General features: G+C 46.3%; 1 protein-coding gene across 1 annotated transcript in view; it reads right to left on the bottom strand.

Annotated features, from left to right (window-relative positions):
* Window positions 1–17,590, bottom strand: part of IP6K2 (inositol hexakisphosphate kinase 2) — a 61,100-nt gene extending 43,510 nt beyond the window's left edge. Inside the window, exon 1 of the mRNA XM_073591837.1 lies at window positions 17,456–17,590. The gene's annotated coding sequence lies outside the window, so the exon portion shown is untranslated. The remainder of the gene's footprint in view (window positions 1–17,455) is intronic.
* Between the last annotated feature and the right edge of the window lie 6,932 nt (window positions 17,591–24,522).

Below are 24,522 nucleotides of genomic sequence, written 5' to 3'. Positions count from 1 at the left end.
GGTTCTCTAACAAACCTATGAGGGCTTCACAGAACAGCTGTATTTATACAGAGATTAAATTACACACAGGTGGACTTTTTTTACTAATTAGGTGACTTCTGAAGGCAATTGGTTCCAATAGATTTTAGTTAGGGGTATCAGAGTAAGGGGGGGGGGGGGGCTGAATACAAATGCACGCCACACTTTTCAGATATTTGTAAAAAAAAAATAATAATCGAAAACCATATCATTTTCCTTCCACTTCACAGTTAGACCAACACAAAGTAGCACCTATCACATAAAATACATTTACATTTTTTGCTGTAACATGACAAAAATGGGGAAAATTTCAAGGGGTATAAATACTTTTTCAAGACACTGTAGATCATCATGCTTCAGACTATGGAGGCTCACATTATGTGAAAGGTGCTTGTCCAGTTCCTAGGATTAAGATCATTGCAGAACAAGGCCAATTTCTGCTAAATGCTTCAATTGGTTGCTGACGTTTGTTGTTTTTTTTTAAGCCTGGAAGAGATAACTGGAAATAAAGGACTGTTCTAAAGTAAAGGTTTGCTGTAGATTTAATTTGTTTGCACGATTACTGTGATCTCCAATGTAATATATTATGCAAAAAGCAGTGCAAGACTAGGATGTGTACATCCTAATTTCAAGTCCTAGTAGTAAATCACATCAGGACTTGGAAGTGATAGACTGGGGTGTTAAGTAGGGGTGCAACAGATCAAAAAAACTCATGGTTCGGATTGTTCCTCGGATCAGGAGTCACGGTTCGGATCAACAAAAAAAAAAAAAATCTCCCCCACTGTAATATCCACAATCTCCCTATTGGCAGGGCATTGCAGAGTATTGGCAGGGCATTGCAGAGTATTGGCACTGCTGCCATCCAATCTCTCCCCTCCACTGTACAGATCAGTACACAGAGGGGAGAGAGGAACCGGCGTCATGACATGACGCCGGTTTGTTACAAGTGAGCGCTCTATCACTTGACGGAGCGATCACGTGCTAAACGGTCGCCGGGTGTACCAAGGTGGCCGCTGCTCCGGAGCTAGGCCAAAGCCGCGGCCTTTCCTACGGCCGAGGCCACAGAGCGCTCCGCGCATCGCGGGTGTCCCGTACGGATCAACCTCCGCAGATCGGATCACGGACCGATGACGATCCGTTGCACCCCTAGTGTTAAGTGTAGTTCTCTACCATTAGTTTGTATCCCTTTGTAAATGAGAATTAAGCAGCTCTCTTGCTCATTACACTCCAAAGCCTGATTTCATAGAAGCCAAACTTTTCATACCTTGCGCTGGCATTGTCTGGCAGGCTTGGCTTGACTCATCAGTAACAGTGGATTAAGTAGAGAAGGACTGAGAATTGTTGTTATGGGGATCGCTTGGAGGCCCTATTGAGGTATAATGTGTATGTTGTGTTTATAATATAATCTGAGCATTGAGGAATGCATAATACGGCCTATAGAGATCATATTTAAGATCATATTAGGTTTGATGGTGCACACTATTGAGAATCTGCTTTGTAGCTATTGGTCGGGGTTATTTGATCTATGTTAGTTCTGGTTAGCTGGCCCTGCGCGGCCAGTCTCGGAATGGGTATGTTGCCTAACCGAGGACTGTTTTTATTTTTTGTTATGTATGTATATGTTTTACAAAATATAAAGATTTAAAAAAAAAAAACACTAATGCACACTTCATTTTTTTTCTAACTAGCAATGCTAAAATGTGGAATGTGGCACACAGCCGCCTGCTCCGCTTCCATTCTGGGGCATAAAGCAGTCAGTGAAAGTGTCAAACATTAGATCCCAGAAGCAGAACGAACAGCAGCAGTTTTGTTTGAGGAGGAGGGGAAGGAAGTGTTTATTTAAATGTTCAGTAAAGAGTCTGCACAGAGCAGAAACAGGAAACCTGTGCATCCAGACTTCAGACATTTCACTCTTAAAGCAAACATCACAGGATGCAGGATCGACACCTCAACAACCAATAATATAGAAATGCAATACCTGTCACCCCTCTGCTCATTAAAGAATATGTAAAACCAACACTTCATATTTCTGATATGTGGCTGCTGTACTATGTACCTGTTTGAAAAAGTCTCCTGTTCTGTTTGTATTGCTTCCTTTGTGTGAAATCCCTGGTGTTCCTGCCAGTCCCTCTGCTTTCCTATTGAAAACTGACCACACTAGGCACGAGTGTGCGGCTTGGTCAGTTTTCCAGCTGTGCCTACTGTCCTCCAAGATTTGTCCTGTCCGCCCCCCCCCCCCCCCCCTCAGCCATTTACTAGAAAGATCAGTTTGTTGTTGTTTCTCCTACCCCAGCTCTGAGTTCTTTAAGCAGCTGAGAACAGAGATTATGTGATCATTTATAATGGAAAAAAAAAAAGGGGGGGGGGGGGATAAAAAGGACTTTATGTTTTTTATATCTATACACAAATGTTATGACTTGCATTTCTCAAGGTGAGGCTGAACATGTACTTTAAACTACGATGGCACATGAGAAACCTACTACAGTGCTGCTTGTGCGCTCGTATACATACATAACAAAAAATAAAAACAGTCCTCGGTTAGGCAACATACCCGTTCCGAGACTGGCTGCACAGGGCCAGCTAACCAGAACTAACATAGATCAAATAACCCCCACCCCCTCCCCTTACCCCGACCAATAGCTATAAAGCGGATTCTCAATAGTGTGCACCACTTCTCATCTCATCCTTGCCTTGAATCTGAACCCATAACCAAATAACTTATATAATGCAGATACCAGTTCTTTGATGTGGTGGCTGCATTGCTCCCCCCCCCCCCCCCCCTTTATTTTCCTCTAGTAATCCAGTGAATAAAACACACTTCTCGTCCTCGTGTGGCTACACTCACTCCTCCACTGCTTCTACAGAGTGAACAATGATTGTCACCCCCATTGGCCTTCAAGTCTTGTTTACACCATATCCGCTGAGCTTGATTTATCTGCACACCACTGCATATGAATAGTGTGAACAGGGCACATAGAAAACAATTATTTTGTATGTGCCCTGCTCACTCCATACTCTGAAAAAAAAAAAAAAAAAAAAAGAGCATGGAGTGAACAAGCCCTCAAATAAGAGTCTTCCTCTTTACATCTCTATTACATGGTGGTGAGGAGATTAGCAGATTACAGTCGAGCCATGCTCCGTGTCTGAATGGACAGTGCAGTGGCTCAGGAGAGAGCCTGTGGGTGCCCCATTAGCAAGGTACTTGCTATGGGGGAACTCTGCAGGAGGGAGGGGCCAGCCTCACCAACGGGGGACCTGAGAAGAGGAAGATCTGGGCTGCTCTGTGCAAAACAGAGCAGGTAAATATGACAGGTTTGTAATAAAATAATAAAGAAAAAAAAATCTGCCTTTAATATCACTTTATATTTGATACACACGCCTGACCATAAATGCAAATTTTTCTAGTTTTGGACCAGTAAGCATGTGCGTATCTATATGCAGCAAACTCTACGCCTGTGTGTATGATCCCCAAGGATTGGTGCACTTTTGTCCTTGGGTTTAGATATTCGATATAGAAATAAAACATTTTCAATCTGCAGCAGAGCCTGTCTCACAGTATCACCTCCCACTCTGATCTCTGCTGTGCAGGAAACTGTGGGCTGCTAACGATTGATTTCAAGCAGTTATTCAAGCAGTAATTTAAATGATGGATATTTATAAATGCATAGCTTTTTTTTCCATATTTGCATAATGTTGCTTTCAGCAAGATGCACGGTGTTGTTGAGGCGGATCTCCACATGGGTTCAGACCATTCTCCCAGGTACAGCCAACTGCGGCCTAAATTGCGCCACCTACATATGTTCTGGGCTTTTCTCATGGAGCTGCATAAAAGCAGTCAGCTGTCTGTAGAGAACAGAGATTCAGAATGGGTGTCTTGAAAATCATAACAAGTCCTTTGATCTTAGGGCAAACCTTTATGTAATATAAAAGTGTTTCAGACCTAGTTTTCTAAATAAAAAGGCTTTCATTAGATGAACTATATACAGAAAACATGGAATTAGGCTATAGCAATCTGTAGCTTTCCCATAAATAGAACGTTCTATTAAATATTTAAGAGGCTTATCTAGCCCCAGGCTACTATAACAAACACTCATTCCATTCCTATCTGATTTAAAGGTTGACAAATGATATCTCCTGCATAAGTGTGTATGCATATTTCTATTGAGAATGTAATGTAACCGGATCACAGGAAGCAAGCAGGATCCATAACAAGGGGAATTGGTGCTGAAAAAGATAAACTGAAACTGGTCAGAGCCGGCTTTTCACTTAGGAGCAAACCTCTCCACAAATTCTACGCTGCCTGCAAAAAATCAATGATTTCATAACATATGCCTGGGAAAGAATATACAGACACTTGTCCATTAAGAACTGAAAATCAATAAATGAATAACAGATTTGTTAAGCAAATATACTAGAGACGTCCCTCTGTTTTCATATAAAACCTACAGAATAGAAAGTAGTTGATGCTCATGACAACTAGATCTGAGAAAAGGTTTCTGTATCAATGTGCTGAAAATGAAAGTGAACAGCTGCCAGGAGATGGAGCAGCATTAATTTTCCTCTCCCAATAGTGTTTATTATATCCAAGGAGAACTGGACTAGAACATGGATCAATAAGCAGCAGTAAGAAGCCTTAGGCTCAGTTCACACTAGTGCAGGTTGTGCGTCTGTTTGTGTAGGCCGTCATACAAGGGTTGATTTACTAATGAGAGTGCAAAATCTGGAGCACCTGTGCATGGCAGCCAATCAGCTTCTAACTAGCTTGTTCAATTAAAGCGTTTGTAACCCAAAAAAAAAAAAAAAAAAAATCCTGTTCCTTTGACAGCACAGTGCTTGTGCTGTGTAATTTTGCCCCCTGAAATACCTGGCTGATCTGACTCTACCCTCTGTAAACTGACCACGTTTATCATGGCTGCTGAACCCGACATCGTGGTCAGTTTATGTGCCTTCGTTATCTTCCCCCCGCCCCTCCCTGCCTGTCAGCTCCCCGAACCTCCCTTCCTGATGACAGAACAGTGTAAAAGTCTCTCCGGATCCCTGTTAGGTGTGTGTGACGTTTTGTTTTTTAACCACTTAAGGACCAGCCTCGTTTTGGATTTTAGGTGTTTACATGTTTAAAACAGGTTTTTCTGCTAGAAAATTACTTAGAACCCCCAAACATTATATATGGTTTTTCTTCTAACACCCTAGAGAATAAAATGGCGGTCATTGCAATACTTTTTTTTGCACCGTATTTGCGCAGCGGTCTTAAAAGCGCACTTTTTTTGGAAAAAATTCACTTTTTTTGAATAAAAAAATAAGACAACAGTAAAGTTAGCCCAATTTTTTTTTATACTGTGAAAGATGATGTTATGCCAAGTAAATTGATACCCAACATGTCACGCTTGAAAATTGCGCCCGCTCATGGAATGGCGTCAAACTTTTACCCTCAAAAATCTCCATAGGCGACATTTAAAAAATTCTACAGGTTGCATATTTTGCGGTACAGAGGAGGTCTAGGGCTAGAATTATTGCTCTCGCTCTACCGGTGGCGGCGATACCTCACATGTCTGGTTTGACCACCGTTTTCATATGCGGGCGCTACTCGCGTATGCGTTCGCTTCTGCGCGCGAGCTCGTCGGGACAGGGGGGGGTTTAAAATTTTTTTTTTTTTTTTTTAATTATTTATTTTACAATATTTTATTTATTTTTACAAAAAAATGGTGTCACTTTTATTCCTATTATAAGGAATGTAAGCATCCCTTGTAATAGAAAAAAAGCATGGCAGGACCTCTTAAATATGAGATCAGGGGTCAAAAAGACCTCAGATCTCATATTTACACTAAAATGCAATAAAAAAAAAAAAAAAAAAAAAATGTGCCTTTAAGAGGCGTGGACGGAAGTGACGTATTGAGGTCGCTTCCGCCCAGCAGTGTATTGGAGACGAGTGAGCGCCATCTTGGCCTCACTTGTCTCCAGACGCACCACAGGATAGGACGCGATCGCCTCCGCCGCTACCGACGGCTCCAGTAAGCGGCGGAGGGCACCGGATCGCAGCGGGAGCCCTCTCCCACCACCGATAAAAGTGATCTCGCGGCGAATCCACCGCAGGGACCACTTTTATCTGAAAGCCGGCCGCCGCACGAAAACGGGGATACCGGGGTTATGGCAGCTAGCTGCTGCCATAACAACGATATCCCCGTTCAAACTTAGGAAGTACATCGTCGTGCGGCGGTCTTGAAGTGGTTAAAAAGCCGCTGTGTACCTTATTCCATAGCGTTGCCCGGCTCTCTTCTCTTCTGCTCCCGGCTGACATCAGCGGGTGTTTTCGACCCTTCCCACTGTAGCAGTCAGCCTAGGAGAGGAGAGAGCCGGGTGGTGACGTAAGTGCCGATCGGCTTCTATGGAATAAGGTATACACTGTCTGACACACCTCAACTCCGATCTAGGTAAAGAGTCCTGACGTAGACCCTTTACCACGTGATCAGCCGTGTCCAATCACGGCTGATCACGATGTAAACAGGAAGAGCCGTTTATTGGCTTTTCCTCACTCGTGTCTAATAGACGCAAGTAGAGGAGAGCCGATCGGCTGCTCCAATGACAGAGGGGGGGGTCTGTGCTGATGGCCCCCCCCCCTCGCGGATGCCTGCCCAGGACCACCAGGGATGGCCACCACTGATGACCACCAGGTATGGCATCTCTGGTGGACATAATGCCAATCAGTGCCAACCAGCAATACCTGCCAGTGCCTCAATAGCAGTGATGCCCATCCGTGCCCACCTATCAGTGCCACCCATAAGTACCCATCTGTGCAGCCTCATCAGTGTCCACCAGCGAAGGAGAAAATATACTTGTTTACAAAATTTTACAACAGAAACTAAGAAATTGTTTGATTTTTTTCAAAATTATTCTGTCTTTTTTTTTATTTGTTTAGCAAAAAAAAATAAAAACCCCAGGTAGTGATCAAATACCACCAAATAAAGCTCTATTTGTGGGGGATGAAAAAAAAAAATGTTTTGGGTACAGTTTAGCATGACCGCACATTTGTCATTTAAACAGTGACAGCGCTGAAAATTGGCTTGGGCAGGAAGGGGAGGGGGGGGGGGGGGGGGAGTGCCCTGTAGTGAAGTGGTTAAGCTTTGACAAAATAAAAAAAAAAAAAAAAAAAAAAAAGGGAAGCCGATTGGTTTCCTTGCAGAGCCACAGCAGATTTTGCGCACTCTCCAGTTTTAGTAACTTAACCCCTAAGGGTAGGCTGGAAATGCTAGCTGCCTGGCTGTCTCCGGCTTCAATTATAGATCAGGAACAAGCAATGCAGCTTGATGCCGAACTTGACTCTCGCAATCAACTATTTTTAAAATAATTGAAAAGTCTTTTTCTTTTCTACATTTCCTCAGCTACTTCCCGCCTGGTTTCCAGGCCTAGGCAAATGTCGTCACATCCCAGGAGTCTTCAGGAGGAGATGAGGGGTTCTCTCAGCTAAACACACCCTCCTGCCTGCATGCCTGAAGGTCAGATGGATTCTATTGGAGCAGGCATATGGCCGCAAATGCACACTGTACGCCTTGTGTAAATGAGGCCAAACTGATACCATTTACACTAGCCCAAAGGCCCTTCATACACTGGATCTGCATGAAAGTCAAGATAAGAGATGACATATTTGTCCCTTTAGAAGGTGTTTAGTCTATCAAGTCCATCCCTTCTTTCCCACAATGGTAAAGCAGGCAGAATTCCAGAGATTTCATAATGTAGAGCAAACGTTACTGAGGCAGTAACGAGCCAATGGCTGCGCTGCTGTCAATCTATCCAATGAAAAGCCGAGAAGCCCGGGCAACGATCGAGCGCTGGACTTTCGAGGGCTCAGGTAAGTAAACCGGGGGGGTTGGGGGGCCGTAATCATCAGGTGTTCTTTCACCTTAATGCATAGGATGCACTAAGGTGAAAAAACATGAACCTTTACAACCCCTTTAAAGTGGTTCTAAAAAGGTAGAAAAGTTTTTTACCTTAATGCATTCAGGTAAAACCCCCGCTCCCCCTTATACTTACCTGAGCCCAATCTTGATCTAGTGATGCGCATGAGAGCAGTGGCTGTCCCTGGTTTCTCTCCGCGTTGGCTCCCACTGCTGTCAATCACAGCCAGTGAGAAGAGAGCAGGGGGCGGGGCCAAGCCACCTTCTGTGTGTGAATGGGCAATGTCTATTCTCGGGAGCAAGCCTGCTGGTGAGCCAGGTCCACAGGCAGGGGACCCAAAAAGAAGAGGACCGGGGCTGCTCTGTGCAAAATTATTACACAGAGCAGGAATGGTATAACAGGTTTATTAACAACAACAAAAAATCATGTTTAGAATCACTTTAAATAATAAATGCAACCAATTTGATGACAGGTTACCTTTAATTACCCTAGAGGGTTAAAAAAAAAAATAAAAAGCTGGACACTAAGAAATAGGAGTGCATTACATTGATTTGATTGATGATAATGCTATGCTATAGGTCTAAAATAAACTGTAAATAAAAGCCAAACAGTAAAAGGTCACTGCCCCCCCCCCCCTCCCCCCAAGATTTATGGAAGGGAGTGTGTGTTCCAGGACACAGGAAGGGTTAGGTCAGGTCAGTTCTAAATGGGCTTTCAATAGGAACTAGCTTGGCAAACGCTATAATGACCAAAACATGTATCAGGACATTGTCGGAACAGGCCATAATCACTGTCAGATCCTAGAAGTGGGTACATTTGACACTGGATGGTGTTTTCCAGCCAAGTCACGAACTCACAACCAGATCAAACGCAGCCCCTACCCAACCAAGGAATAAATGTAACATTATGTAATATTATCTTCCATTAAACCTTGAAATATTGTTATTTTCCTTACAAGGAATGGTACATAATGCAATTGTTAAGCTATCAGTTATTACAGAAAACATCAGTCATTATGAACCAAGTATACAGAAGGGGTTTTCCACTTTACCATTACAATCGCTGTGCCCACTTTCTCTGAGCACTACGGCCTAATGGCTCAGTTAGCAGAACGGTGAGATCCCAATATCTGATTACCTTTCCTTAAGAGCAGAAGTCGTTTTTCAAAGGAAACCAGAAAACAGCTTTAAAAGACCATAATGACTTGTTAATGAATGTAATTTATAAAAATTTGGCTACAGCAGTCATTGAGTCTATACTTTCATCTTGTAACCTGCACTGGGAGGAGTCTGGTTGCTATGGCAAAGATGTGGCCCAATACAATCATACACGGCAAGCTTGGCGCATGCTTAAGTGACCTTGAGTAGCTATTGCATAACTGCTAGTGTCAGCGTTCTCTCCAGCAGTCAGAAGATGCTAAACTTAAGAGTTTCATAGAAGATGAAAAGCCAATAAGGAGGAGAAGTTCACCTTTCTGAACATGTTACACTTGTATTTAGGGTGTAACATGTTCAGCAACCTCCCCCAGCACCCCCTGATCCTTCCGTTCCCCGGGACAGTAGGTGGGGGATCCTCTCCCCTTACCCGCTGTCATATGTTGAAAACTGTGCAGGGCTCCGCCCCCGTGCAGCTGCGTCATTCATTTACAGGGACCTATAAATGAGAGAACTACAAGTCCCATCTGTCACAGAAGACACATGGATTTGTAGAATGAATGGATGGCAAGCATGCTGATCAGTATGCTCGTAGCCCAGTCACACTCTTTTCAGCTTACAAGCTGACAGCTGCTACAAAAAGGTAGGGGCAGAAAGCTGGGAAGAGTGTGCATGAGACCGAAATTGCACTAATTTGCAGCCTCCTGTTAATTTTTTTTTTTTTATAAATGCAGATCTCCAAAAAAAAAAGTGCATTTATTTTATTTGTTGTAAAAAGGTGAAAGTAGTCTTTAAAATGGAAGGAAATACGGAACAATATACCTGCTAAGCGTTGCTTCTCCATGGCCTTTATACATCCCACAGGCATTTTCTACTAAGTCGCCATCTAACTTTTCTAATAAGTCTTTCTATGCAGTTATGTGACTGCAAAGCTCCAGCTAGTCCATGCGTCTCTGCTGGCCAATGACAAGCGCAGTGGTGACATCCGCCAGAGTCTGTAGCTTCAGGACATATCGTTCACGCCCATCAGAAGTAACATCAGAGAAAGGCGATAGAGCTGGAGCTTTGAGGTCATGTAACTGAACAGAGAAACTTTATTAAGATGGTGATTTAGTAGAAAAAGTCTGAGGAGCGTCAGGCCTCCTTCACAGGGCCGTTTAGCCACATACATCAGATCTGATTCTTGCAGCTAGAGTGACCTGTGAATAGCGGTGACCGCTCAGCCTGTGTATAAAACTAATGACAGGCTGACAGCAGCCGCCACTGTTCATACAGAGCCACACACCAAGCGGTTACCTGCTGTTAGGGACAAATGTCCAAGCCTGGATGCAGCCGACTGCGTCCGGACATCTGTGTACAGCTATGGGCAAACAGCGGTGGCGGCTGTCAGCCTGTCATTAGTTTACACAAGCTGAGCAGAACATGCACCTGTCATTTTAGTTGCAAGAATCCGCTGATCCAGCGTATGTGGCTAAATGGCCGTGTGAAAGATCTAAAAGCAATGGGGAAGTAAAATTTAACACGTATGTTGGTTGCGAAACCTTTCCTCCCACTTTATGTCCGCCCTGGGATCTGGGGAGGTTAAGCTGAACCTATTCAGCTGCATTGTAAATGATATCCTGAAAGATCTAAACAACCAAGGACTTTGTGGGGCACATTTACAAGGACTTACACAAAGACTGTGAAAAATATAAAGATCCAGCATGTAGATGTTATGTTTAATATCATGATTATACACTTATATTCTGCACTCAAAAAAAACCCCCCCAGATATTTCCAGTAATTACTAAACCACAGAGGAGGAATTATTTCCCCTATAGAACAGCAGTTTGTAGCTAAAGCATCTTCTGAAGGTGTGTGCTGTGAACAAGACACATCGCCGAAACTGGTCTGCCACTGTCTTTGTACTCACTGATATGGCAAAATAAAAATCTAAGGTTTATGGAGATGTAGCAAATTAGCATTAATGTACTTATTTTGCAAAAATAAAACAGTTTTCTATTAATTCTACACCGGATTACACATCTCTCTTCAAAGCTGTTTAAACACACAGCTCGATTACTTCTGCCTTACTTCCTGGTCAGACTTTAGGTCATGACACAGGAAGGAGTTGACCAGCTGAGGGTAGATGATGCAGGGTGTGTGTGCTAATGAGGTTTAGGAAAAAAATAAAAATAAATAAAAAGAAGAAGGTGAACACAGGTGAACTTAGCCTTTAAGAGGCTTTTCTTCCTAGCAACACTGGAACAGAGGGGAGGTAGCAGGAAAGAGAGGGGGAGTACACTGTGCGGGAGAATTACTAAAACTGGAGCGCTCAGAATCTGGTTACATTGCAAAGCTGCATCAATCAGCTTCTAACTTCAGCTTGTCCAATTAAGCTTAAGTTATCCTTTTTACCCTTTTGCCTTGCCCTAACCCAACCCACCCTCCCCCTCCCCTGGCGCACTTACCTGCATGTATAGGCAACAACTCTGTCTCAGGATACAGACCCATAGTAGTCTACAGGGCTGTAATACAAAGGCATGGCCAGGATGTAAACAATCACCAGAGGCGTCAGATCAAGGTAAGTATGCATCTGTGGAAGGGGAGGGTGGGTTAGATCTACAAAGATAAGTGCATATTATTTTAACGTGCACTTATCCTTTAAAGGCCTGACGAGATCGATTTAAAGCAGACCTCCGACCAATAATGCACTTTAGTGGAATTCTAAACTCCTTTTCCCCACAACAATCCTCCTTTTTTTTTTGCTTATTTACTCTTTTTCCCTGGTTCCAGCCCACCCCTCATCACCTATCAAGAATGACATCTCCCCCACTTCTTAAATATGCAAGTCACATATGCTAGGAAACTTCCGCTCCAACACTGTGATCCTGGCGGCGTGTCATCGGGGGGGGGGGTCCACGGCCAGAAGTAGTAATGGACTCCCGTTTGCTGTCTCCCTTGTGACAGTAGTAAGTAGGCAATGACGGGTACTCTTCATTTCACATTAATAATTATGCTACCAACATTAGCGTGTGCTGTAAACTGCCACCAGCATTGCTTACGTTTCTTCTTGCCAGAAGCTGCCATTTTGCTGAAGCCCAGAGCCCCTGAACAGCAGTAAATCTTTAGGCTGTCAACAGACTGGCCAACAAATTCATCACAGTGCCAAAAAAAAGAGGGCAATTGAGTATGTGCAGAGCAGGATGAGACAGTATTACTGGATTTTAAACATTATAGACACTTATTTTAATGCCGGGTTCACATATGTGTGACTGCGATTCCCAGCATGGGGTGCGTTTCTGTTCACTGGTTCAGGTCCCGAATTTTTGCCTGCATACGCACCTGAACCAGGCCCAAAAACGCACAGGACCCTTTTTGGAATTCACACCTCGGCCGCCCTGGACCTGGGTGAACCGGCTCCATTGAGAGCCAGTCACTTTCTAAACTGGGTCATGGCGGCGGAGTGAGGTCACACGACTCCGGCCAGTCACAGAGCCGGAGTTCACGGCCCCGGAAGAGGGGGGGGGGGGGGGAGATGGACGCTCGCTGCTAGTGGGGACCTCGCAGGCTTCGGTTTCAGGTAAGTGACACATAATGGGCTACTGTGCGATGCACAGCGGCCCATTATGCTTTACCTTTGCAGGGAAATGAAGGAGGAAGTAAAACCCATCAGGGTTTACTTCCTCTTTAATGTTTTACATAACTATACCTGCAAAAGCAGCCAGCCTGAAGTCATCTAGCAGGACTTTATTTTCTGACTAAAATCCCACTTTAAAAGGAGGAAGTAAACCCTGATTGGTTTTACTTCTTTATTTCCCTTCAAAGTTAAAGCATAATGGGCTACTATGCAGCCCATTATGTGTCACTTACCTGAAACCGAAGCCTGCGATGTCACCGATGTCCCCACTAGCAGCGAGCGTCCATCTTCACCCCTCTTCCTTCCGGGGCCGCGAACTCCAGCTCTGTGACTGGCCGAAGTCACGTGACGTCACTCCCGCACGGGAGCCGCCAGTCACGGCATGACCCCGTTTAGAATACGGCACGATCTGCCCTTTCTAAAGTGCGCATGCACTGTAGACATCGGCGCACGGCTTTATTGTAAATATCTCCTAAACCGTGGCCTTAATACAGGCTTACCTGTGGGTAAAGGTGGTTGTACAACCACTTTAAGGGGCCTGTGTCCATGACAACAGTTTGAGATGATTAGGAGATCATTTAAAATTCACTGTTGGATGCACTTGACCTGCCGTTGACCACCGAACCTGCTGTTGCTCTGCTTCAAGCGGAGGTTTGCATTCCAATGACTTATATGGGAAAGCAAAACCCGTCAAACAAAAGCCAGTCAGCACAGGCGCTAAAGGCGGATTAAGGAAAGTACGCCGATATGTGGTGGAATGGTTGGGGGGGGGGGGGGTCACAGAGCCCTCATTGCTGAGCTTAGGACATTAATGTTGTTTGGTGTTCAGCCGTTCTGGGGGTCTATTTTTCCATTAAATTCAGGACATTCCCATCTGCTGATCTGTCAGCTCCTCCATCCTCCAGGGTCTCCGGGAACCTCCATCCTACATGCAGGATGTGGACATCTGTGCTGCCTGTCACCAGTGTTACATCACCCCTCCCCCCCATGGGAGCAGAGGGGGGGAGGGGACGGCGGATGCAAACAATATGACGCAACATAGATGAGAACACGCATCAGTAATAAAAGAGAACCTGCGGGGACAGAAACCATAGAGCCAAGTTTCTATCTTCATGGGCTTTCCTTAAAGCCCCATTGCAAAAATGAGCCTAAATCCCCTCCTCACTGGGCTCTTCCCTTCCACTATGACATTTCCAAGAGCCAAGTCCCCCTTAAAGACTGACACAGGGCATGCTGGGACTTGTAGTCACCTGCCAGTCACTTCTCACAAACCCAACAAGGGCATGCCGGGTTTTTTTTTTTTTGTCCCCTGCTGGCTTTATCCAAATAGACCTGAGTGGGCCATCTAGCTCTCCAATAGACCTGACAGGACATTCTGGGACTTCTAGTCCGCCACTGGTCTCATTTAATTGGCCCCACAGGGGACTCTGGGACTCCTCCCTCCACTCTCCTCTAATAGATTTGATGGGACCAGGGTGGATTTGATTTAAATCCTATTTTTTAAAGAGCAACTGTCATCTCTGTCCCGCAGCAGCTCCTCCTCCTCTGACCCGCTGTTGACTCACCAACAGTTCCATTCACTTTAATGGGACGGCTGGTGATGTGGCAGTGACTCAACAAGGTGAGGGACGTGGCGGCAGCAGGTGAGTGGATGCCCGCTAACAGGCACTGCCATGATGGATCTGAAATGACAGATGCTCTTTAAAATGTAAGGACTCATTCTTGCTGGTAGTTAGAATCTTTAATATTTGCAAACAAAATTAAGGTTTCCTATTTAGGATAATAAAACAGCGATATCAGAACCGATCCAATCATACAGTTTGTAGTGTACATAATTTTGCAAAACAATGGGATAAAGGAATATTCCCGAACTTTGTTTTATCTCATGGTTACTGTGACATTGTGTGAATGCATCAATGCAGTGCATGTTATCTCAGCTTGCATTTATTGAATGTGTTTAAAAAAAAATGTAAATATTGCAGAATATACAGCCTCATGCTACATAACCAAGCTCCATTTCATGCTGAATAAACTAAAATTATTAATGTATCTTAAATAGAAAAATATCCTTTAGATATATTTTTATTAAAATTAATTTGATAAAAATCAGGATTTAAAGTGGATGTCATTTTTTTTTTTTTTTAAATGTCATAATGTAGAGTATAAGATTTCCTATCATTTGAGCCCAGTCTTTCCACACAGAGTTAATCCATCTCTGAGCAATCCTCTTTTATTGTTCAGTGAGATAAAACTTGACAAACTGAGAAAAACTTTGTCAAATCCTCCCCCTTGCTGTGAGTGACAGGTGATTTACATATCTCGTGCACTAGCCTAAGACATGCATTATTTTTTAATTCCCTCCCACTCCTTTCTTCAGCAGCTCTGCAAGGATTGGCTGTTCCACACCTCAGCATGATTTGGCATGCTGAAGTCATGTGGTTACTTTCCTGTCTTTTCACTGGATGTTAGAGATCATAGCAGAAGTTCAGCGTTAGAAATACACAGGAGAAAATGCATATTTGACAAGGGGAGTGTAGAGGTGGGCGGGGAGTGTAGAGGTGGGCGGGGAGTGTAGAGGTGGGCGGGGAGTGTAGAGGTGGGCGGGGAGTGTAGAGGTGGGCGGGGAGTGTAGAGGTGGGCGGGGAGTGTAGAGGTGGGCGGGGAGTGTAGAGGTGGGCGGGGAGTGTAGAGGTGGGCGGGGAGTGTAGAGGTGGGCGGGGAGTGTAGAGGTGGGCGGGGAGTGTAGAGGTGGGCGGGGAGTGTAGAGGTGGGCGGGGAGTGTAGAGGTGGGCGGGGAGTGTAGAGGTGGGCGGGGAGTGTAGAGGTGGGCGGGGAGTGTAGAGGTGGGCGGGGAGTGTAGAGGTGGGCGGGGAGTGTAGAGGTGGGCGGGGAGTGTACTGACATCACAACTCCACCCACCGAGCTCCAGACAACAGACCCGCCCACAGAAACTGCAGTTTTTTGGGTCTAATAACAGACAGAGGGGAGACATTTGACAGGTAAAGATACATGGAGGAGGCATGTATATCCTTGTAGATAACCCCTATGGCGGTAGTTTAGAAAGAATGACATTGGGTTTACATCCACTTTAAATAAAAAAAAAATTTTTTTGTTTCTATTTTTTTTTTTTTTTTCAATCATTAATTTTTATCCACCCTGGACATGCTAAGACTTGTAACCCTCCACTGCTCTTATAAAATTGATCTGACAGGGCATCCTGGGACTTGTAGTCCCGCTAATCCCCTCTAAGTGAACCAATGGGGCATTCTGTCACTTGTTCTTCTCCAATAGACCCAACAGGGCACACTGGGAGTTGTCGTCTCCATTGACCTCCTTCAATTGGCCTTGACAGATTATTATTATTATTATTATTATAATACAGGATTTCTATAGCGCCAACAGTTTGCGCGGCGCTTTACAACATCAGGGAAGACAGTACACTTACAATACAATACAGGAGGGATCAGAGGGCCCTGCCCGTTAGAGCTTACAATCTAGAAGGGAGGGTCAAGTGGAACAAAGGGCAGTAGCTGTGTGAGCTGATGGAGAAAATGAAAGTAAAGTTGTTAGGCGTGGGTAGGGGAGGCTTCTCTGAAGAGGAGGGTTTTCAGGGATCGTCTAAAACAGGGATATGCAATTAGCGGACCTCCAGCTGTTGCAGAACTACAAGTCCCATGAGGCATAGCAAGACTCTGACAGCCATAAGCATGACACCCAGAGGCAGAGGCATGATGGGACTTGTAGTTTTGCAACAGCTGGAGGTCCGCTAATTGCATATCCCTGGTCTAAAAGCTAAATAGGAGTAGGAGATAGGCGGACAGATTGGGGTAAGGAGTTCCATAGGATGGGAGAGGCTCTGGGAAAGTCCTGGAGAAGATCACGGGAGGAGGTGACAAGGGAGCTAGAGAGCGGGAGATCTTGAGAGGAACGCAGAGAACGATTAGGTTGGTATTGTGGGACTAGGTCAGTGATGTCGCTGGGGGCGGAGCTGTGGATGGCTTTGTATGTAGTTGTCAGTATTTTGAACTCAAGTGGTTGGGTGAGCGGAGGCCAGTGGAGGGGGATTGACAGAGAGGAGGAGCAGAGACACCGGGCGTTGTAGTCTCCATTGTTCTCCCATTACCACACCTGACAAGGCATCCTGGGACTTGTAGTCCCCGCTGGTCACCTCTAACAGAGCGGATATTCTGCGACTTATAGACCCCCCTGGTCTCCGAATGGGCCTGACAGGGCATTCTGTGACTTGTAGTCCCCTTGTTCTCCTGCAATAGACCTAAAAGGGTACACTGGGAATCGTAGATCTGCTCTAATTGGCCTGCCTGGGCATGCTGGGAGTTGTAGTCCCCCTTATTCTCCTCGTAACAGACTTGACAAGGCATCCTGGGACTTGTAATCCCCCTATAAAGCTCTACTAGGCATGACAGGGCATGCTGGGAGTTGTAGTCCCTCACTGGTTTCCTCTAATAGGCATGACAGTGCATGCTGGGAGTTGTAGTCCCCCACTGGGTGCCTCTAATAGACAAGACAGGGCATTCTGGGACTTGTAGTCCCCCTGTTCACCTCTAATAGACATAAGGCATCCTTCTACTCCCCCACTGGTTTCCTTTAATAGACCTGACAGGGAATACTGGGACTTGAAGTCCCCCGACAGGTTCTCCTGTCACCGTCCATTACTGTCACCTTCCCCCATACACAATGCAGACCTTCCCTCTCACATCACCGGTGCCCTCCCCCCCCCCGGTTCGGTGTATGAAGGCCTCGATCATTTCTTTACCTGAGGTCCTCCCTCGGCCCGGCTCTCCGGCTGCTTCCTCTCTTTTGTCTCTCAGCGGAATGAAAATGGCGGCTCTGGCTTCTCCTGGCCTCGCTCTGGCCTCGCCTTCCCATTGGCCCGGCGTGTGCGGCGCTGTCAGATTGGCTGAGGCGTCGGCCGTGTTGCTAAGGGACGGCTGGTTGCTGGGGTAGAATGTGCCAGAGGGCGAGGAGGGGGGGGGGGAGAGTGAGGGGGCGGGGGATTGTTGTTACCAGAAAAAGAGGGCCCAGTATATAGACAGGGAAGAGGACCTGTCACCTCACATAATGGAGGGGGGAACCTGTCACCTCACATAATGGAGGAGGGAACCTGTCACCTCACACAATAAGGAGGAGGGGTGTTAGCTGTAGTGGGATTAGCAGGGTTTGGATAAGGATGAAATTGTGTACACTTAGGTATTTGAAGAGCCATTAGGGATTTATAGGCCATTTCCACCCTTCACACCTCCCTGTGTGTGTTGGACAATGGTGGAGCAAAACAAACCTAGGCCTGAGTGCAGAAAATAGTCTAGTACAGGGGCTCCTGTAGATAAAAAACACACTGCAGCGTTGCATAATGCCCTTGCTATAGATGTACACCGTTTACGTACCTCATGAAGCCTGACTGGAAAAACTGCCAGAAAGTGGTTCACTGTCACCAAGGCCATGACCCACTGCTGGACCTGGTCTCCCTCCTCCTAGACTTCAAGCTTAGTGCCCCTCAGCCTCCCATATTGCCACCCAGCTTCCATAGTGCTCCCCTCAACCCTCCCATAGTGACCAGCAATGCCCTTCAGCTTCCTACATCACCACCCAGCTCCCATAGTGCCACCTCAACACTCCCATAGTGACTTATATTGCCCCTCAGCCTCCCATATCGCCACCCAGCTTCCATAGTGCCACCTGAACTCTCCCATAGTGACCTGCAGTGCCCTTTGGCCTCCCACATCACCACCCAACTCCCATAGTGCCCCCCCAACCCTCCCATAGTGACCTGCAGTGCCCCTCGGCTTCCCATATCGCCACCCAGCTTCCCTAGTGCCCCCCTAACCCTACCATAGTGACCTGCAGTGCCCCTCGGCCTCCCACATCACCACCCAGCTCCCATAGTGCCACCTCAACCCTCCCATAGTGACCTACAGTGCCCTTCAGGCCTCCTACATCACCACCCAGCTCCCATAGTGCCACCTCAACCCTCACATAGTGACCAGCCATGCCCTTCAGCCTCCTACATCACCACTCAGCTCCCACAGTGCCACCTCAACCCTCCCATAGACCTACATTGCCCCTCAGCCTCTCACATCACCACCCAGCTCCCATAGTGTCCCCCAACCCTCCCATAGTGACCCGCAGTGCCCCTCGGCCTCCCATATCGCCACCCAGCTTCCATAGTGCCACCTCAACCCTCCCATAGTGACCAGCATTGCCCCTCAGCCGCCCACATCACCACCCAGCTCCCATAGTGCCCCCCAACCCTTCCATAGTGACCTGCAGTGCCCCTCGGCCTCCCACATCACCACACAGCTCCCATAGTGCCACCTCAACCCTCCCATAGTGACCAGCATTGCCCCTCGGCCTCCCACATCACCACCCAGCTCCCATAGTGCCCCCCAACCCTTCTTATAGTGACCTGCAGTACCCCTCGGCCTCCCATATCGCCACCCAGCTTCCATAGTGCCCCCTAACCCTCCTATAGTGACCCGCAGTGCCCCTTGGCCTCCCACATCACCACCCAGCTCCCATAGTGCAACCTTAACCCTCCCATAGTGACCTGCAGTGCCCTTTAGCCTCCCACATCCCCACCTAAATCCCATAGTGCCACTTCAACCCTCCCATAGTGACCTGCAGTACCCTTCGGCCTCCTACATCACCACCCAGTTCCCTTAGTGCCACCTTAGCCCCCCCCCCATAGTGACCTGCAATGCCCTTTGGCCTCCCACATCACCACCTAGCTCCCATAGTGCCACCTTAACCCTCCCATAGTGACCTGCAGTGACCTTCGGCCTCCCACATCACCACCCAGCTCCCATAGTGCCACCTCAACCCTCCCATAGTGACCTGCAGTGCCCTTTGGCCTCCCACATAACCACCCAACTCCCATAGTGCCACCTCAACCCTCCCATAATGACCTGCAGTGCCCTTCAGCCTCCTACATTACCACCCAGTTCCCTTAGTGCCACCTCAACCCCCCATAGTGACCTGAGGTGCCCTTTGGCCTCCCACATCACCTCCCAGCTCCCATAGTGCCACCTCAACCCTCCCATAGTGACCTGCAGTGCCCTTCGGCCTCCTACATCACCACCCAGTTCCTTTAGTGCCACCTTAACCTCCCCATAGTGACCTGCAGTGCCCTTTGGCCTCCCACATCACCACCCAGCTCCTATAGTGCCACTTCAACCCTCCCATAGTGACCTGCAGTGCCCTTCGGCCTCCTACATCACCACTCAACTCCCATAGTGCCACTTCAACCCTCCCATAGTGACCTGCAGTGCCCCTTGGCCTCCCACATCACCACCCAGCTCCCATAGAGCCACCTCAACCCTCCCATAGTGACCTGCGGTGGCCCTCGGCCTCCCACATCACCACTCAGCTCCCATAGTGATCTGCTGTATCCGCTGGCCTCCCACATGGTCGCAGGACCTCTGCTAACCTTCAGCTCCTAATGTGCCCCCCTGACACTTTCATTGCCTCTAGATAGCCACGAAGCCTCCAGCCCCCCAGAGAGCCCCCGACTTCCAACAAAGTCCTACAGTGCCACTTCAAATCAAGCAGCCTCCTGGAGAGGCCCCCATCTCCCACATTTTCCCCTAGTTCACTCCAGAAATCTCATCCCTTAGAGTGCCACCAAGCCTGCTACAGAGTCCTCTAACTACCTCAAGAAGCCTCATCCTATCCCTCAGTGGACATTCAATGGACAGTGGATAGATTCCCATGAAAGAGATCCTATTAGAACTTGGGACCCTGCACCTTGGCCAGGCAGCTACAAACCCCAATACAGTGGAGCTTATGGTGGGTACATAAAAGTAACAGTCGTAGTAGCTGATCTGGCCGTAATCATATTCACAATCCCACAACTGCTACAGATTGCAAAAACCTCCTTCCGCTGTCCACAAATGTCAAGTTCCTAATAACAATAAAAATAATTAGTGACCTTATTTATTCTGTATCAAAGCAATTATGTTTTATAGCCGGGCAATTACTGCAAATCCTGTCTTGCCCGTTGTATGACACTATCCAAATATTATGCTGGTTGGTTTCCTGTTTATTAGTCCCTGCCTCACCGACATCTCAACTACCTGAAGGGCCTATTTATAGAAATGTAAGGTCCATGTTTGTTTTCATTTCAAAAGTTTGATTTTGTTGTCCTTCTGCAATTTAGAAAAGTACTCTATAAACATGTTCTCAACAAATTATGGTTCTAGATGTTTATGGATTTTAAGCTTACTATAGAATGCTATGGGCAGCGTAGTGGCTAAGTGGTTACTTCTACCTGGGAGCACTAGAGTTACCACCTCAACCCCCCCATAGTGACATGCAGTGCCCTTTGGCCTCCCATGTCACCACCCAACTCCCACCCAACTCCCATAGTGCTACCTCAACCCTCCCATAGTTACCTGCAGAGCCCTTCGGCCTCCTACATCACCACTCAGTTCCCTTAGTGCCACCTCAACCCCCCCCCCCCCATAGTAACCTGCAGTGCCCTTTGGCCTCCCTCATCACCACACAGCTCCCATAGTGCCACCTCAACCCTCCCATAGTGACCTGCAGTGCCCTTCGGCCTCCTACATCACCACCCAGTTCCTTTAGTGCCACCTCAACCCCCCCATAGTGGACTGCAGTGCTCTTTGGCCTCCCACAACACCACCCAGCTTCCATAGTGCCACCTTAACCCTCCCATAGTGACCTTCCGTTGCACCTCGGCCTCCCACATCACCTCCCAGCTCCCATAGTGCCACCTCAACCCTCCTATAGTGACCTGCAGTGCCCCTCGGCCTCCCACATCACCACCCAGCTCCCATAGTGCCACCTCAACCCTCCCATAGTGACCTGCATTGCCCCTCGGCCTACCACATCACCACCCAGCTCCCATTGTGATCCGCTGTGCCCCTTGGCCTCCCACATGGTTGCAGGACCTCTGCTAGCCCTCAGCTCCTACTGTCCCCCCCCCCACCTCATACAGTGCCACCAAGCCTCCAACAGTGCCCCCCAGACCCTTTCAGTGCCCCTAGATAGCCACGAAGCCTCCATCCCCCCAGAGAGCCCCCAACTTCCAACAAAGTCTTACAGTGCCCCTTCAAATCAAGCAGCCTCCTGGAGAGACCCCCATCTCCCGCATTTTCCCCCAGTTCACTCCAGAAATCTCATACCTTTAGAGGGCCACCAAGTCTGCTATAGAGTCCCCTAACTACCTCAAGAACCATCATCTTATCCCTCAGTGGACATTCAGTGGACAGTGGATAGATTCCCATGAAAGAGTTCCTATTAGAACTTGGGACCCAGCACCTTGGCCAGCTACAAACCCCAATATAGTGGGGCTTGGTGGGTACATAAAAGTAACAGTCGTAGTAGTTGATCTGGCCGTAATCATATTCACAATCTCACAACTGCTACAGATTGCAAAAAGCTTTTTTCCGCTGGACACAAATGCCAAGTTCCTAATAACAATAAAAATAATCAGTGACCTTATTTATTCTGTATCAAAGCAATTGTGTTTTATAGCCGGGCTATATCCCGTCTTGCCAGTTGTATGACACTATCCAAATATTATGCTGGTTGGTTTCTTGTTTATTAGTACCTGCCTTACTGACATCTCAACTACCTGAAGGGCCTATTTCTAGAAAACTCCTGCTTGGAGTTTGCATGTTCTCCCCTGTGCCTGCGTGGGTTTCCTCCGGGTACTCTGATTTCCTCCTACCCCCCAAAGACAAGCTGGTAGGCCATTTTGCTCCTGTCTAAATTGGCCCTATTATGAATGTGAGTTTAGGGACCTTAGACTGTAAGCTGTGATAGTACAAAATATATACAGTATTATCTGAAGTGCTGTATAAATTGATGGTACACATATGCACTGCCAAAAAATTTGTTTGTTTTCGTTTCGTTCGTTTTTTATTTTTTTATTTTTTTCGTTTTTTCGGGTCATTCGTTATGATCGCAATTCGTAACTTCGAAAATTCATAAAAATTCGTAAATTCGAAAATTCAAAAATCTGAAATCCCGAAAATAATAAAGAAAATCCAAAAATTCGAAAGATTAACTAACTAACTAATAATAACTAACTATAAAATTATAGGTATTGGAATTTCCTTTCAAATTTGTCTGTTAGTGAATGTAACGAATACGAATTAATCCAAAGTTACGAATTATCCGAAACAACGAATGCCGCATCTAAACAAATGGAACGGAACTAATGAATAATAAATAATAATAATACATTTTTATTATTATTATTGTTATCTATTAATAGTAATTTGTTATGTTCCATTCATTTAGATACGGCATTCGTTATTTCGGATAATTTGTAACTTCGGATAAATTCGTATTTGTTACGTCCACTAACAGCCAAATTTGAAATGAAAGACCCAAAACCTATAATTTAATAGTTAGTAAAAGTTAAGTTATTATTAGTTAGTTATTATTTCAGATTTTCGAAATTTCAAATTTCGAATTTCCAAATTTCCGAATTTCCGAATTTTTGAATATTCAAATTTATATATTATATTTTTATATATTTGGAAAAATTCGTTAAAGCGAAGTTCTGCTTAAAATAAAAAAATTAAAAGTCAGCAGCTACAAATACTGCAGCTGCTTACTTTTAATAATCGGACACTTACCTGTCCAGGGTCCAGTAATGTGGGGGAACGAAGCCCCGCTCTTCTCCCCCTCCTCTCTGCAGCGCCAGCATTGTAACTGTGGGCTTCACAGCCGGGCACCCACTGCGCATAGGCAAGCCGTGCCGTGCCACGTGCCGTGACTGGCCGGGCAATCGTCTGGGACCTATGACGTGTCCCACATGATTGCTGAGATCGAGAGGGGAGGGGGGAGAGGAAGTGGGAGCTGGGACCCTCGAAAAAGATGGTATCCACCCCCAAAAATAATTACATGCCAAATGTGGCATGCCAGGGGGTCACCTCCCTTAAAGCGGAAGTTCCATTTTTGGGTGGAACTCCGCTTAAAGCGGGTTTTCGTTCATTCGTATACTTACGAATTGCCAAATTTGTCGAAATTCATTAAAAAACGAATTCGCAATGAAACGAATTGCGCGTGTGTAATTGATGGCGCTATAAAAAACATATTCCCTGAAACGTATGAATGTGGGCTCATAGGCAGCCCTATAAAGCCTACATGAAAATAATGAATCTCAAACTTTTAACGTTTGAAGTGGTCCTTTTTCTAGGCTGGATGCGGGAAGCAGCACGATTCCTGCGCGGGTTCCGGCATCGCATCTCACTCGCAGGCAGTTCACACTGCTCTCTGCGAACCGCTGCGGATGTCATTGTAAAGTTAATGACACCCCCAACTCAGTTCGCGGATTGCAGTGCGGACTGTGAAATCGGTCAGGAATTGTGATCACATGGGTGTGAACACCCATGCGATCCGATTCCAGTGCGGACCAAAAAAAAGGGTCCTGCACCATTTTGGTGCGAATGCAATGCGATTTCAGCCATACAAACTGTATGGCTGAATTCACAACGCTTAGACATCGCATGTGGTCTGCACAGCTATGCGGTGCGAATCACATGCGATGTCTGGGATTACACAAGTGTGAACCCAGCCTGACACACATTAAAGCACCTACTGCTTCAACATGCTTTTCTAATGTGTTTTTAATGCTTCTGTGATGCTTTTTTTGAAGCTTTAGCCCTGGTTCACACTGGGGCGGCTTTGACATCGCACTACTTCAGCACGATTTCAAAGCAGCAGATTAGTGCGATTTGCACCTCCAATTTAATTGCAGCTTGCAACTTCGTTTAACAGAAAGTCTATGCAAGTCACAATGAAATAGGAAAAAAGTAGTGCAGGAACCTTTTTCAAAGTCGCTGCGACACAAGT

Source organism: Aquarana catesbeiana, linkage group LG07 (genome assembly GCF_042186555.1).
Source record: "Aquarana catesbeiana isolate 2022-GZ linkage group LG07, ASM4218655v1, whole genome shotgun sequence".
Taxonomy (NCBI): domain Eukaryota; kingdom Metazoa; phylum Chordata; class Amphibia; order Anura; family Ranidae; genus Aquarana; species Aquarana catesbeiana.
This window is presented reverse-complemented; position numbering and strand designations above follow the sequence as displayed.